Here is a 14,571-nt window from a genome sequence, read left to right as displayed (position 1 = left end):
TGTTTGGTAACTGTTTAAAAAAGAAACCAATCAACTCTTATTTTTAGTGGTGCTCCACATAACTATGAGCATTTTCCAGTTTTCGAGCTGCAAGACTCTGCTAGTGGGAGAGGGGCCATGTATGGGCTGCACTGTCTGCAGCATCTCCAGCAGCACAGGGCTGCCTGTGGATGCGCCTATCTGTAAATCTTGCTAAAAAAAAAATATATATATATATATATCAGCGAACGCACACGTGTATCAGCCAATACCAATACCAGTAAAAAAAAAAAATGTCGATCTCGATATGTCGATCTCTAGTTATATCTGCAACTCTCGCTAAAAAAAAAGTGTGACCCTTAGTGGATAAACGAGGAATAGCAGTTACTTTTATTGGAAAATTGGAGTTAAGCTCTTTTAAGGTATATTCACACAATCCACCCTGAACCCCCCAGCTGTGTTTGGTCTGAGACAGAGAAGTACCTTTTTTTGAAGTTTGCCAGTAGTATTGGAGCAGCTGAGAACTGCGCACAGTTGTCAAAAGTAACAAAAAAAAAAATAAAAATGTGCAAAAAAGTTTACATTCCAAGCCGCTGAAACAGCTAATGCTGACCTTCTGTCTAATAATAATGACATTAATAGGAAGTCCATGGTGGACTGTAAGTTAAGACTGGAAGTAAATGTAATAAACACAGTTTTCTAATATATACTGAGCTGAATTTCACATGCAGCAGTTCTCCATGGAGAACAATTCCTGTTATCTAATGAAACATCTCTCAAATATTATAAAGCCAATTAGTATTTTTAAAACTGGGGCACAACAATGTTTTTTTTCTCCCATTACAGATGAATCTAGCTAATTATTTTCTCTGTTAATTGTTAAATGTCAGAACATGTTGGGGAAAAAAATAGCTGCTATAATTTCAGCCTTTGGTAATGTATTCAAAGATATGCAGTTTAATATGCAGCAAAAAAAAAAGCATTGAATCCTCACATTTAAGAAGGTGGATCCAGAGGATGTTTGGCATTTTTTTTTGTTACCAGCAATCATTCCAACTCTAATTTAAATACATGAATAATAATAACGCGCAGATCTGCATGAAGCCGCTCGAGAAACTTAATAAAAGTGTGATTTATCTTTGGGCCTGGAGAGCTGATCAGAGCTGGGTTCTGCTGAAAGCGTTGGCTGTCACAGACCCAAGTCATCACTCACTAAAATCAGACTCCAAAATAAGGTCAGTTGCAATTTTAGTTATTTATTCACTTTTTTTTTATTATTATTATTATTGGTGGCGTCATTACCGTGATCGGCGAACATCAATCCTCAACCCGAGTATGCACTTAAACCTCTCTCCACATCAGCACAAATACAAGACCTTTCACTCAGTGCTTTGTGTTTGTCAATACTATATTGTGTTTGAGCTGTGCAGCAGGGCAGCGTCTGAGACAAATTTCCAAATCAGGCAGTCGAGCAATCCTGCTGCGTTCGCTTGAGGGAAATACAGTCCCTGGCAATCGATAAAAAACAAGAGTTCAAAGGTCAGAGAGATTTCTTAGCTCCGTTTAAGTTTTCCGCCGGCTGCCTCTGTAAATATTTTAAAGCCTGAATCGACCACTCCCCAGCTCCTTTTTAGCTCCGCTCTGCTTTTTACCGAAACATCGACGAACAAATCATATCCTCAGACTTGGCAATTAGCCACTGCTCTTTTCACAGAATACCCACTTCAACCTGAGTTTGGCTCCTGCTGAATACTGCTAGAGGGTGGAAGAAAAATAAATGCATTGATTTATTTCAGTTATTACAGTGTGTCAGAAGACTGGATATAATTCTGCCTACTCACCCGAAGTAAACAATGTAGAGGAAGAGCGAGTGCCGAGCGGCAAAGGGGTCCATCTGGTTAGCGGTGAATTAGCTTGTAAATATGAAGATGAATAACCACTGCAGTCAAGGTGCCACTGATCTTTTATTGCTTCATTGCATTTCATTCTCGTGTTCTGTCTCCGCGGTCACTCTCATTTTTGTCCCATCTATTCCAACATCCTGTATATTATATGCTGCTGTATATCAGACGCTTCCTGCATCCCCGCTCACATTGACCCAGCAATCAAATTTACAATAATGGCACAACACTAAAATTCACTTTGCTGTTTGTACAAAGATGCCCTAAGCTACCAAATCACATCCCCCTCACACACCAGATATTCTTCTCTTGAATCTTAAACTGGCTCCCGCTGTAAGATATGAAAATAAATGCACCACCACTTGTGAACTCACAAGGAGGTGGATGTGAAGGAGATTGGAGGCTGAAGTGCAACAATAAAGACGATGAAGCTGAAGAATAAGAACTTGAAAACCCATTTAGCAGATGGCTAAATGAGAGCAGATGAGAAAATGGTTGAGCTGAGATTGAGATACCATTTGGGGGGTCCTAAGGAGATAGATTTGAGCCAAACTTGAGCACCAAGCGACGCCTGAGGAGAAATCAGCTCAAAACTCTTGTTGTCTGAGCTAGGGCTGGGTGGTATACCGGTTCATACCGAATACCGGTGTTTGTTTGTTTTGTTTTGTTTTGTTTTTAATATACCGACATACCGTATATTTGATTACACAGCGTTCGGAACGCTGCGCCGCGAGACACTGTTTCAGACCGGACCATTTTCAATGTGGCGCTTCTAACCCCACGTCGTGATACTGCGTCAATGCTAATCATGGTAAAGACGACAAGGTCTGAACAAGAAAGCGGCAAAACAAGAGGAAAAAAGGTGCTGTGTTGGTCGTTTGTTTTTTTTTAGGGTGACCAGACGTCCACGATTTCTGGGGACAGTCCCCGTTTTGTGGATGTGGCTAAAGCTGTCCCCGAAAAATGTCCCCAATTTTAGCTTTTTATGAGTGAGAAAGAAAAAAACGTTGCGCGCAGACTATAATTATTACGGTAGGCGGTCGCGCTGCTTTCGTCAATACAGACATAGCAGTTTAAATATATTTAAATATGAATAAATATGTCTAAATATGTCAAAATAAACGAAACAATAATTGTCCCTGTTTTTTTCATTTCATCTTGATAACATATAAGTTTTTTTTTTATCTCCATGCTGTAATGTAGATTTCCACATTAGCAGTCAGTGCTATCACGGGGCCATGCAAACCTGTTTTACTACTAGTGTGGGATTATTCTACAACACCTACTCATCATCACAGTAAAATAGTTAATAGTCAATCCTTAGTCAATGTACAGCATTAATTCCTCTCTCAGCCAGTAGAAAATGCTGTGAACACGTGATACATGAAAAAAAAAATACCGTAATATACCGTAGGAATTTTGAAAAATACCGTGATATTCAATTTCGGTCATACGAAGATGAGCTCAGCTTTCTAAGACGCATATAAAAATAGCTGCTACTACAAGTACATGGATAGCGTTCATAAGTTATGCAACAGTAACAAACTTCCTGTTGTTTTGAACTGTGCCTCCACCTTCACATTCGGGTGCCTGCAGGAAGGCGTAACATTCAAGGCTCTCAGACAGCAGCCAGACTTCTATATGTAATTTTCTTATGAAAATCATACCTCTGGTTCCGGAGTTTGATGAAAAATAAAATAAGTGTTAGCAGAGTGGGAAACATCCCGCCTGAAGCAGGAAGGTGAGCTGTGTCAACTCATAAATACTTTAAACTAAATCATCCTTATAAACATTTTATGGAGTAACATTTTAATGTGATGTCTTTTTTTGTTCTTTCTGTATCTTCATGTTTGACGCCTTCCCTTTGTGTCACTAACAATAAGCCTGCTTATTTCCTTGCCACCTTCCTCCTACGCTTCATCCATGTTTCTCTCTAGGTCTGTTTTCCCGTCAGGTGCATGTTTACCCGGCCTGCCTGCCGTCGCTCTCGTGTTCTCCGTTTCTTCCCCGTGTCTTGTCACCGCTCCATCGACCCACTTCCATGGGAATCATTAAAGTTTCATCTTATCTCAAAATCAGAAATGGTCGGCGCTGAAAGCCGAGAAGGAGAAAAGGAGAACGCCGACACAACTGAGGAGTGTTAATCACGGCCCACATCTCTACATCTGTTGTCCCCGCATGCACCATCTACTGACCTGCCTGTGAACGATGTCTTCACCCCTAACTCACTGACGTTTATTAAAATTTTACTGACATTTCCACATTAAAAACAGCTGTAGTTGGGGTTGCTCTTGGTTACGGCTCATGTTCATTTCATGCCATTAGTGTACAACAGCTGCTTAATTTGTAGGAGGTAATTACTGATAATGAGGGTCAGAGAGGACGTATAATGTCACGACTGGTGTTTTTGAAGATGCTATTGTACGTGGAAATGCTTTAACGAGCCTTTATAGAATATAGATTTTATTCTGCCAATTTTGTATAAATGGTGTAAATAAGACTAGCTTAATTTGATCTTATTTTTAATTTTATTTTGCACTTGTAGTTTAGGGAACAACTTTATTAGACCAATTCATTCTCATCTGGTGGAAAAGGAAAGAAAAACACGTAGTTCTGATTGAACAGACCAAAGAGGAATTTCTTTGAAGAGGTCAATGGTAAAAAAATTAATTTGTTTGCATTTAGGCAACAACATCCTAAACATTATAGTTCTAACATATACTAACATTTATTGTCTGAAATTCACTGCACTCGGATACAAATCTGACGACTCTGAAGATTTAACGCAAACCTCAACACAATCATCGGTCCTCCCTGTTGTGCCATCGGCTGTGAGGCCCAGAGCACTGGGAAACAGCCCCGTCAGTGTCTTTCTGTTAATCCTTAATATCAATCTTAATTAAACACCCACGCTCACCACTTCCCTGTGACATTTAATAACTCCAGTATGAAAACAATGAGAACGACGCCGGGAAAAACAATGGAGGAAATTTAAGAAACTGAGAACAAAGTGTCAAGGGGGCTCGTAACTGAGGATGAACTAAACACAGTCTGCAATAAAACAACAGGCTGAAGTGCGTCGATCTTGGACGTGGACTCAACTACTTGTGCCACTAAATCAGGAGTTGTTTATATATTAAGTTATGAGACTGAAAGTGTAATCTATGTTGATATGTAGAGAGATTGGTGAAATACTGAAGTAAAAATTGATATTAAAGATAATGTTATATGCACTTCCGTCATTGTAAAAATCATATGAATTTAAGAACTCAGCTTATATTTATCCAAGATACCTCAATAAAAGTAGTTATCTATAAATATAACGTTTTAAAACGTAATTTCAATAACACTTAAATAATTATTTTAAGTCTGTTAGAGTATTTTACTTTTTATTAGTTTCCGCCCTAAGCTCCACCCACATGCCTATATTTGGAATAGCGGCGGGAAGCGGAGTCTCTCACAACCAACATGGCGGCCCCCATGCTCGAGCTTCATTTCCGCTCTTCACAGTCTAACGGCTGACGTAAAGGAGGGTTTGTGCAGCTTTTCGATCCAGTTTATGTTCAGAATCAAGTGGGACTCTGGTTTCTATGAACTTCGTCACTCCTCCTCCTCCTCCTCTGGTTGGTGTTTCAGCCTCCGCGTCGTGGCTTCTCTCCTGCTTAAGGTAAACACTTCACTGTCTCCTTCTTCTTTAGTTTGGTGTTTGTTTGTGTTGATGTACAGTTTGCGTTCACCTGAGCAGGTGTTTTAAAAGAGTAAAATAGACTCTGAAGACTGAACTGACTGACTTTGATCAACTCACTGTAGAAACATTAAACCAACAATAACACAGTCAACGTGTTGCTTTTTTATTATTATTTTATGTATTGCAGTTTAATTAACAGAATGTCGTCATGTGGAGTGAAGGGGCTACATATGAAAGAGATGTCGGCAAAAATAACATCATATCATGTGCAGGAGAAGACAGAAATAAATACATTTCAGGTTAGGCAAACAAAATAATTTCAAAAAACATGGAAACAGAGAAAAGTAGAGAGTCTTTATGGCTTTCTTATGGCTTTTCAGATTGATTAGTTATTAATGTATTGTTTGATTTCCTTTTTGGGACGGTGGATACAGTATTTGGTGAATTTTCAGTTATGAATATGAGCTTTGGCTAATGATCATATTAAATTAATTATATGATATTGATCTAATTGGGAAGACGGGGCTGAAAATGAACCAAACAATACATTTTGATAATCCAAAACAAAGTTTTGGTGAATGTGTTGACGGATGAACGTGGTCAACGTGTTGCTGCTCAGCTGTTTCCACTTCCGGGTCAATCAGGTGCGTTCAGGGTAAAATGGACATTTCAGGCACTGTGATCTAATCCAGCTGCGTTTAGAAAAATATTGATATTGATTTTTCTGTATTTCAATAACAATGAGATCCAAAGCTGTTGAATTGCTCCCTGTGGAAAACAAATGTGGATTAATCCAAAAATAGTCTGCGGCCAGTCGCCCCAGGCAACAACAACATAAGAAATGGAAAAGCTCAGTTAAAAAATTCAGTTGCATAGAGTAAACGAGTTTGTATACATAATAAATATAAATACACACAAATATACACAAAATAAATGGGGGGGGGGGGGAAACACGAGTAGTCCAAAAATTAGAAGTGTAGTGACATTTTATACAATATATACGCTTGGGTGCAAATTTGGCAATGGGGCGTTCATCTTCAGTCCACAGTAAGAGTCCGGTTTATTTATTTTTATTTATTTATTTTTGTTATGTATGTACAGGAATGCAAGTTGATGTGAAGTGTGTGTGTGTGTGTGTGTGTGTGTGTGTGTGTGTGTTATATATATATATATATATAAGACTAATAGTAAATCCAGCTTTATCTTAAATGTTCATTTTATTTATTTTCAGGTGATTTTCCAGATGGAATCTGAAGATGAGTCGTCTTCGTCTGACTTGGTCACCTTCTCATCCTGAACTTTTCCTCAGACCTCAGAGCATTTCTGACTCCTTGGGCATATTTATGTTTATTTAAATAAAATAGACTTGCATTGTGACTTCTTGCATGGAACTAAATGAAAACATGATTTGTCAGAAAAATAAAACCTTTTTGTCAAACCAAAGAATGACTGATGGGTTATTTTGTCTGGACTGTTCCTAATATTTTCTCTGACTTGTAAAAAACATTTCAGTATCAGTCACCAACACCTCAATAACAAACACACATAAGACAGAACTTCATAAAGGCACCTCTCTGTGTTTCTAATAAAGAGATCCATTGAGGTTTTGTGGTGAAACATCAGTCTGAGACTTCAAAAGGTCGTTTGTCTGGTGTGAAGTTCTCCGGGTTCATGTTCAGATCCAGGTCGGACAGTGACTTGAAGGAAACTCCTTCTCAGCCAGAGGAGCGGTTTCATGGATTTCGATTCTTTTCGTGAGACGAAACGTTCATCTGAGTCAGGAGTCGAAGATTCAAAGAGCCGAAAAATCCGAGAAAATGGGAAGGACGGGGATTGAACCCCGACCTCCCGCGGTCAAACCCTTTACCTTACCGCTACACTAAAAGTCAACTGGTCGCAGGTCGATGCCTGGAGCTGGGTAGTTGCCTTTTTTGACCTCATACGATAAATAGCAGTTAAAAATTTTCAAAATCGATTTGAAAGCTAGCTCAGGTCGATAAAAAGATGGCCGCCGACCTTGAGGTTGTAGGTTCGAGACCAGGTTTTGCTTTTAACCTTTTTTTTTGGCCGGTGTCTCTCAAAACACTGTCGCCTTCGGCCTCGAACCTACTGCCTCTCTCCCCCCATCCCCTCTCCTTACTCCCTGAGCTATTTGCTCACACTTTCTACTACATTTTTTGGTATATTTGTCATCTAATTTTGGCCAAAAACTCTCAAAAAAAAAAAAAATGGCTCCGCCTCTCACTGACTCCGCCCCTCCGACTCACGGCTCACTTCGGCTCTCGGCTCACTTCAGCTCACGGCTCTCGGCTCACTTCAGCTCACGACTCACTGAGCTGTTAAGTCTGCCGCTCCTCACACGGACCACACTTAGAAACTGGAGACTCTCCTCTCACCACACTCTGTCCTCTGGGTAGAGCACTTAGGTTTTAGTCAGGAGGCACATGGTCGTTGGCCTAGACACCATCAGCTCTGGACATTTCACACAGATAGACATATTAAGGAAAGTTGCAAAGTACGTAAACAGGGATATTACTGAAATATATATCATCATTAAACATATAAGCAGACATATAATTTCCACATATCCTGATATATATTTAATTTCATGTTACTTAAACATCTGGTATTTGCCACTACAGAGATGATTATTTTATTATTATTATTATTATTAAATGTATAAATATTATAAAATATGCATGGATTTGATTAGCCCTTGTGAGTGAATTTGCACATCGCAGTGTTTTATTTAAGTAAATGGCTGGCTTAAGAGCATGACATTAAATTTCCTCAGACGAATCAGTGTCACTAATTGAATTTTGTTTCCCTATTTTTTTTAATTAGTTTTTAGTGCTTTGAAAAGCTGGTCTGTCCCATTTCAGAGTGTGGACGAGGTATTCAACACAAGCTCTGTTATCACGATAAAGACGGTGATAAATTAATAAATCGATGAATGTTGATCTATGGGAGACATCACTATCAGTGCTACGTGCGAGCTGTGTTAACATACATTAAGTTGTACACCTTCTCCTTTTGAAGTCTCTTTTTCATTTCTTTTGATCAAGAGTCCATCAGGCTTGAATGCCGTGAACAGATCCCTTTATGATGCTCTCCACGGGCTCATCTGATCGTTGTTCTCGTAATTAAATGAAGTAACAACGGGCACTGTCGCAAACAGCAATTGCGCTAATTAAGCCGATGGACATGCGATCTGTCAACTCTTAACACTGACTATGGGGGTTTTAATTAGTGATTTAATGAGAGCTGCATTGCATGCTTGGTTACTGATTAGTAGAAAGAGTAAATAAAGCCCTGCAGCATTAAGTGCTCACTGAGTTATTTGTGGCTGGAGTGAATTGCTCAGACAGACTTCAAGATTCAAGTCGCGTTTATTCCACAACCATTCATAAAAACATACAGAGATACTGTTCCCCTCATCCCAGTGTGGAATACTGACAAGACTGATGCACTACTCCATCCATATATTTTTTTTTTACATTGATTTCTACAACTACACAAGCTTAAGATATACAGTGACTGAATGAATGAATGACTGGCTGGTGCATGGTACTGATGACAGGGCTAAAGAGTCCAAATTGCCACAGAACTGTTTACCTGATGGAAGATTGGACGTGGAAGGGGTGGGAGAGGTCGTATCCTTAAGCTTTCCTGATACACCTTGACATGAAGTGTGCACCACTCGGTGCTGTTTCCAAAGCAGAGGCTGCTGGACAGGATTCTCTCCGTAGTGGCCCTGTAGAAGGTCTTGCTGATTTCGGCTGTTGTGCAGGAACCTGGTGCTCCTTACTCTCTCCGTGTAGGCCGTCTAGAAAAACTGGAGTTCGTATTTCCATATTGAAGGCGTTCGTGCATCCGTTTCGAGTTGGCGGACGAAAACAAAGGAAAACAAAGCAGAGCTCAGCGGAGCCGCAAAAGTCGCTGCGTCCATGGGCGCCGCCATCTTGGTTTCTCAGCCGTACTTCGGGTGTAGAGTAGCTGGTGCTTGAATCTCAGCAGGCTCATTGTGATTGGGAACACGGGGAGTCATTATACCTGCCTAACACCTGCCAATGGTAGCGTCTTCACTGAGACACTGGCCTTTGTTAGTATTCCCAGGCATCATAGTATATTCAGTACTTGAATGCAACTCGTTGTGACTCAACAGGGGTGAAGGTGTGTTGCCTTAACTTATGTCATCAGCAATGATTCACATGACTGCACACTTGCAATACAACAAGCGATGTATGTAAATAAAGCACACGGTAGTTCACATCCTTACTTGTTGATTTCATGGCAGTATCTTTTTCTGTGTACTTGTTTTTGTGTAAGACATCTGGAACAAAGCAAAGGCTTGTCTCACTCAAGTATTTTTTTTTATTTTTTATTTTTTTTTGCTTTCAAATCCCACCTGGCCATTTGTTGCATCATCAAAAAAAAAGACATAAATTGGCTGGTGGAGATCAACATGCACCTTGACCCAATGTCCGTTACGCATCCAAATCCAAGAGGAGATCTTGACAGCTCTCTAGGACAGACAGATAAAATGAGTCACAACCCCAGAGGCACTGAAAAGCATTTAGTCTTTGCTCTGTCTGCCAGAGAGGAAAGTGGTGAAACTTCTCAGAACACAGGGCTCTGTAAGTGATCCCTTGATTTCTGACTGAACCAGATCCACAGGTGATCCCACTGAGCTTCTCCTTCACTTGAAAGTGCAGCTCTTTTGTTGTTGTTGTTGTTGTATTCGTTGTTCACTTCACTGAGAAGAAAGAGAAGTAACATTTCAGCAGACCCCATCATAAAGTTGAACCTAGGACCTAAGAGCAAGGGGGGGTACTGGGATATCTCAGCCTGCGGAGCTATTCACAGAGTTTGAGCAAAGGAACGGAGCTGCTCTGACTGATGGATGCAAACAGAAGTCGCTTGCGGCAAGGCCTTGCAAATAATTTGTGTTCTGAGTCGTTATCGTGCTGATGAACGTTAGAGCTAAAAATACTGTAGTAAACTGTTTTAATATTACTTTCAACATCAGCTTATTGGAGGTGGACAGTTGTAGTTATTGATAGTGACCACTGGAGGGCAGTGATCACGATAGTTTTGTCTGTGTTTGTTCGTATTATATAAACACTAAATGTCTTCTGCGTTTATTAAACCGTTCAGGATCTTATATGCAGTCTATGTTCAAGATACATTTATTGAAGATACATCTGCAATAAATAGGAAATAACTAAATAAATTAATTAATCTTGGTCGTCTATGGGTCTGAGCCAGACCTGGGCGTTTTACGGCCCGCGGGCCACATAGGGCCGTTTGGGCATTCCCGTCTGGCCCGCAGTATGTCAGTCATAAGCACAAATGAACAAGTATTTATACTGTGCATGCAATACGACTGTGTTGCTTTTATTTTCAGCCATGATGTATTATTTACGTCATAGCACTGTTAGTTTGTAAATTCTTCAAAAAGTAAGATTGAAACACCTTCTTGCCATCTATTAACCCTCAAAAGCCTGAACGGATCGCTGGCATCCGTCAAAGCGGCCGATGTTGAATTATCGTAAGTCACAGTGGTTTGCGCTATTGACAATATTCATTGTGACTGAACACAAGTTAGTTAGTTGTACTTTTGCCTGGAAGACCTTCGTGACATCTCAAGGGTATAATAAACTTTGTTTTTACCAACAAATTCCTCCAAACAAGTCTCTCTTGCTGAGGCTCCGCGATCGTTGCTCTCTAACCTGCAGCCGACAGCAGCGGTGCGTCATCAGTACCGTAATGGCAGTGTTTTTTTCTAGAAAGCGCAACTTGAATATTGTCCATCTGGGAGTTACGGTAATTCAAATACAGCAAGCTTCTCTTTGTGGGCAGACGGACATTCAGGTCTTAAAGGGTTAAACATTTATTGAGCTTTATTGAGATACAGAAAATAATTCATGTAGCTACATGGTCCCTCCTTGGTTCACTGACGTTTTCCAAAGAGGACGAATTTTCCAACATTCCAATGCGTTATATACAAAACTACACATCGATTGTGTTTCATTTTCCTCTTCAACCTACAGCAAAACTCATATATTTAAATAAATATTTACAGAATATTCTTATGTTTCTGATCACCAGTAGCAGCTTATCAACATATATAATTTACTGCTTTTTACAATGGGAGAAATTTAATATTGAGCAGAATTACGTTCAAGATGTCGTTTGGTTCGGCCCTCCAACACAGTTCAGATTTTTCATGTGGCCCCCCGTAGAAATTAATTGCCCAGCCCTGGTCTGAGTAGTGAAGCCAATGCGGAAGTGCGAAAAAAAAGTGCAGTTCGCCGAGTGGCCGCTTGAGGGCGGATCAATAATGGAGCAAATCCCCATAGACCCCATGTTAAAAAGATAATAACAATTACAGCAATGTTAAACATGTTTACAGCCTGGTTAAAAACACCATTCAGGACAATATTACCGAGGACGTTTTTTTTTATTAGTCGCTCATTTATTTTTTTTAATAAAAGTTTAATGTTCTGTATAATTGTAAGGGGCGTGGCCTCTTTGAGCGTGACAGTGACAACCTCTCAGGCGTGTTTCAGGTTTTTGATCCGCTTTGCTTCGTCTAAAATACAAACAATGCCTGGCTGCTGTTGCTGTACTTACCAAGGGAGCATCGAATAAACGTCTTCTCCACTCCGGTAAGTGCATTTTGAGTATTTTTTTTTTATATATAAATTATGTTCGCCTTCTTTGCCCGACGTAGCCAGTTTAGTTCAGCTGTGTGCTGCTGCGTTAACGATGCTAGCTGGTGGCTAATGGTAGCTCGCCACATGGAGGCGTCAGACACGAGCAAAAATAAGATTTACTATGATGATACTTTGAAGTAAAGTGCATGAGTGTGAGGTTAGAAATATATAAAACACCAATCCACCATGCGAAGTTCGTAACGTTCATGTCAGACTTACTTTGGTTTGATTTAAAGCGTAAGTCTTCATACGTGGATATGATGAGGAAGTACAAATTTGATAATCTCAATTTAAGACCTTAAAAAGTCTTAAATACAAGCATACTCTGCATTGTAGGTCTTAAATTACATTTAGTTTTTCATTTGCAGTATGAACCCTCTGGCCCTGGTCTATTATGCTTCTGTTTCTCATTAGTGGTGTCCACCCAAAACAAAAAATTTTGTTATTTTTGAAGTAGTTATTTCTTTTACTCTCTTTATTTTTCTCATTTAACCCATAATGGTCTTAAAAAGTCCTAGATTTTGCTTCAATCCTGCAGAAACCCTGTGTCTGGGTAACTACAGGTAAAGTGACCATGGAGACGGGTAGAAGGTGTGTGGTTTTATGAGGAAGTGTATCCAGAGGCCGTAGGGAGAGGTTGCGAAGGAGAAGCAGGAGGCATATGAGGACACGTGTAAGCGAGGGCGAGGCTGAGGGATATCGATCTGAGGGATGTGCAGCAGGTTAGAGTGATTAAACACAGTGATGTAAATGCGTTGACAGGTGACAGCAGTGTGACACAAAGATGGAAGGAGTACCCCGAGCAACTGATGAATGAGGAAAGGGAACCAAGAGCTGAAGAGGCAACTAGTGGTTTTGAGGAAAAGACGGGAGCAAGAGCTGAAGGTGTTGAGGTTCTCTCTAACCAGGATGGATGAGCAATGAGTACATTAGAGAAACGGCTGAGACTGTTTGGACATGTTCAGTGGAGGGATGGGGGAATGTATCGGTCGGAGGATGCTGAGGTTAGAGCTGCCAGGCAGGAGGTGAAAGGATGTGAAATCATATCGACCTGACGGGAGAAAACCGATTTTTTTTTCTTAAGTGCCTGACAATACGCCCATACTTTAATCTGCCTCTGCGTTTATTAATACAGACTACACTCGGTACCTATGCTGCAGTATAGTTAGAGCTGTATTGAAACTGCATTGAAGAAACTCCACATTTCTTAACATATCTGTTTGTCTGTGCAGCTTTCCTCTAGGAGATCCAGTCAGGCAGCAGCCGATGTTCAAGAAAAGACACCTGTGAACAGTCGTCATCATTTCACCACTGATTCCTTCTTCCAGTGCAAACGTCTTTTGCCTTGATTGTTGATGTTTTGCTGAATGAGAGATTTGTCGAGGTTAAATAGCAGTGATCATATTTGTTACTGAGAGTAGATCAGACTAAATACATCAATAAGAGAAACTTGTAGTGTATGAGGCTTGTGTATGTCCAGTATAAGTCCATCAGTTTTGTCTTGAATGGCACCAGCCTTCCATTTTATTGTCAAAAACAAGACTGTGATCATGTGATGACGACAAACAGTGTTGCTGTTCCTCAAAGAGAGTGGAAAAGAAGAGCAGAAGCTTTTCCACTACGGTCCCCACCAAAGAACACCCCACGCTGGACCCAGATGATCCACACAGTTACTATGAGAGGAAAATGAGGGCATAATAAACGGTTACATTAATGAAAAATAGAAAGGTGACAGCACTGAAATGTCACATCTGTTGGGTTAAATTGATATAAAGATATCAAATACAAATGTCAAGTTGTTTGTTTAGTTGATGTATTAATGTAATACTGAGTTGATTTAGGGAACTTAGAGAAAAATAAAGGTTTTATACATAAATATAGAGTTTTTAAATTTGTGCAATATAATTGTGCAATATAATTTCAATAACACAATTATTTTAAATCTATTAGACTATTAGTTTCCGCCCTAAGCCCCACCCACATGCCCATATTTGGATTATCGGAGGGAGGCGGAGTCTCTCACAACCAATATGGCGGCCCCCTGCCCGAGCTTCATTTCCGCTCCTCGCAATCTAACGGCTGATGTTACGGAGGGTTTGTCCGTCTTTTCTACCCAGTTTATGTTCAGAATCAAGTGGGACTCTAGTTTCCTTGAACTTCGTCACTCCTCCTCTTCCTCTGGTTGGTGTTTCAGTCTCAGCGTCGTGGCTTCTTCTCTCCTGCTCGAGGTAAACACTGTCTCTGTTTTGTTTGTGTTGATGTACAGTTTGCGTTCACCTGAGCA

At 40.2% G+C, this 14,571-nt stretch overlaps 1 protein-coding gene across 10 annotated transcripts in view; it reads left to right on the top strand.

Annotated features, from left to right (window-relative positions):
- Positions 1–14,571, top strand: part of LOC125000808 (beta-1,3-galactosyltransferase 1-like) — a 101,613-nt gene that overhangs the window by 64,491 nt on the left and 22,551 nt on the right. Inside the window, exons 1-3 of one of the 10 annotated variants that reach the window (XR_007111391.1) lie at positions 182–3,621; positions 3,818–5,547; positions 6,800–7,822. The exons of 5 other annotated variants lie outside the window; for them this stretch is intronic. The gene's annotated coding sequence lies outside the window, so the exon portion shown is untranslated. Of the gene's footprint in view, positions 1–181; positions 3,622–3,817; positions 5,548–6,799; positions 7,823–14,571 lie in introns of those variants that run through there. 4 more of the 10 variants (XR_007111390.1, XR_007111389.1, XR_007111388.1 and 1 more) reach the window with 4 other exon arrangements.

This window comes from Mugil cephalus, chromosome 23 (assembly GCF_022458985.1).
Source record: "Mugil cephalus isolate CIBA_MC_2020 chromosome 23, CIBA_Mcephalus_1.1, whole genome shotgun sequence".
Lineage (NCBI taxonomy): Eukaryota > Metazoa > Chordata > Actinopteri > Mugiliformes > Mugilidae > Mugil > Mugil cephalus.
This window is presented reverse-complemented; position numbering and strand designations above follow the sequence as displayed.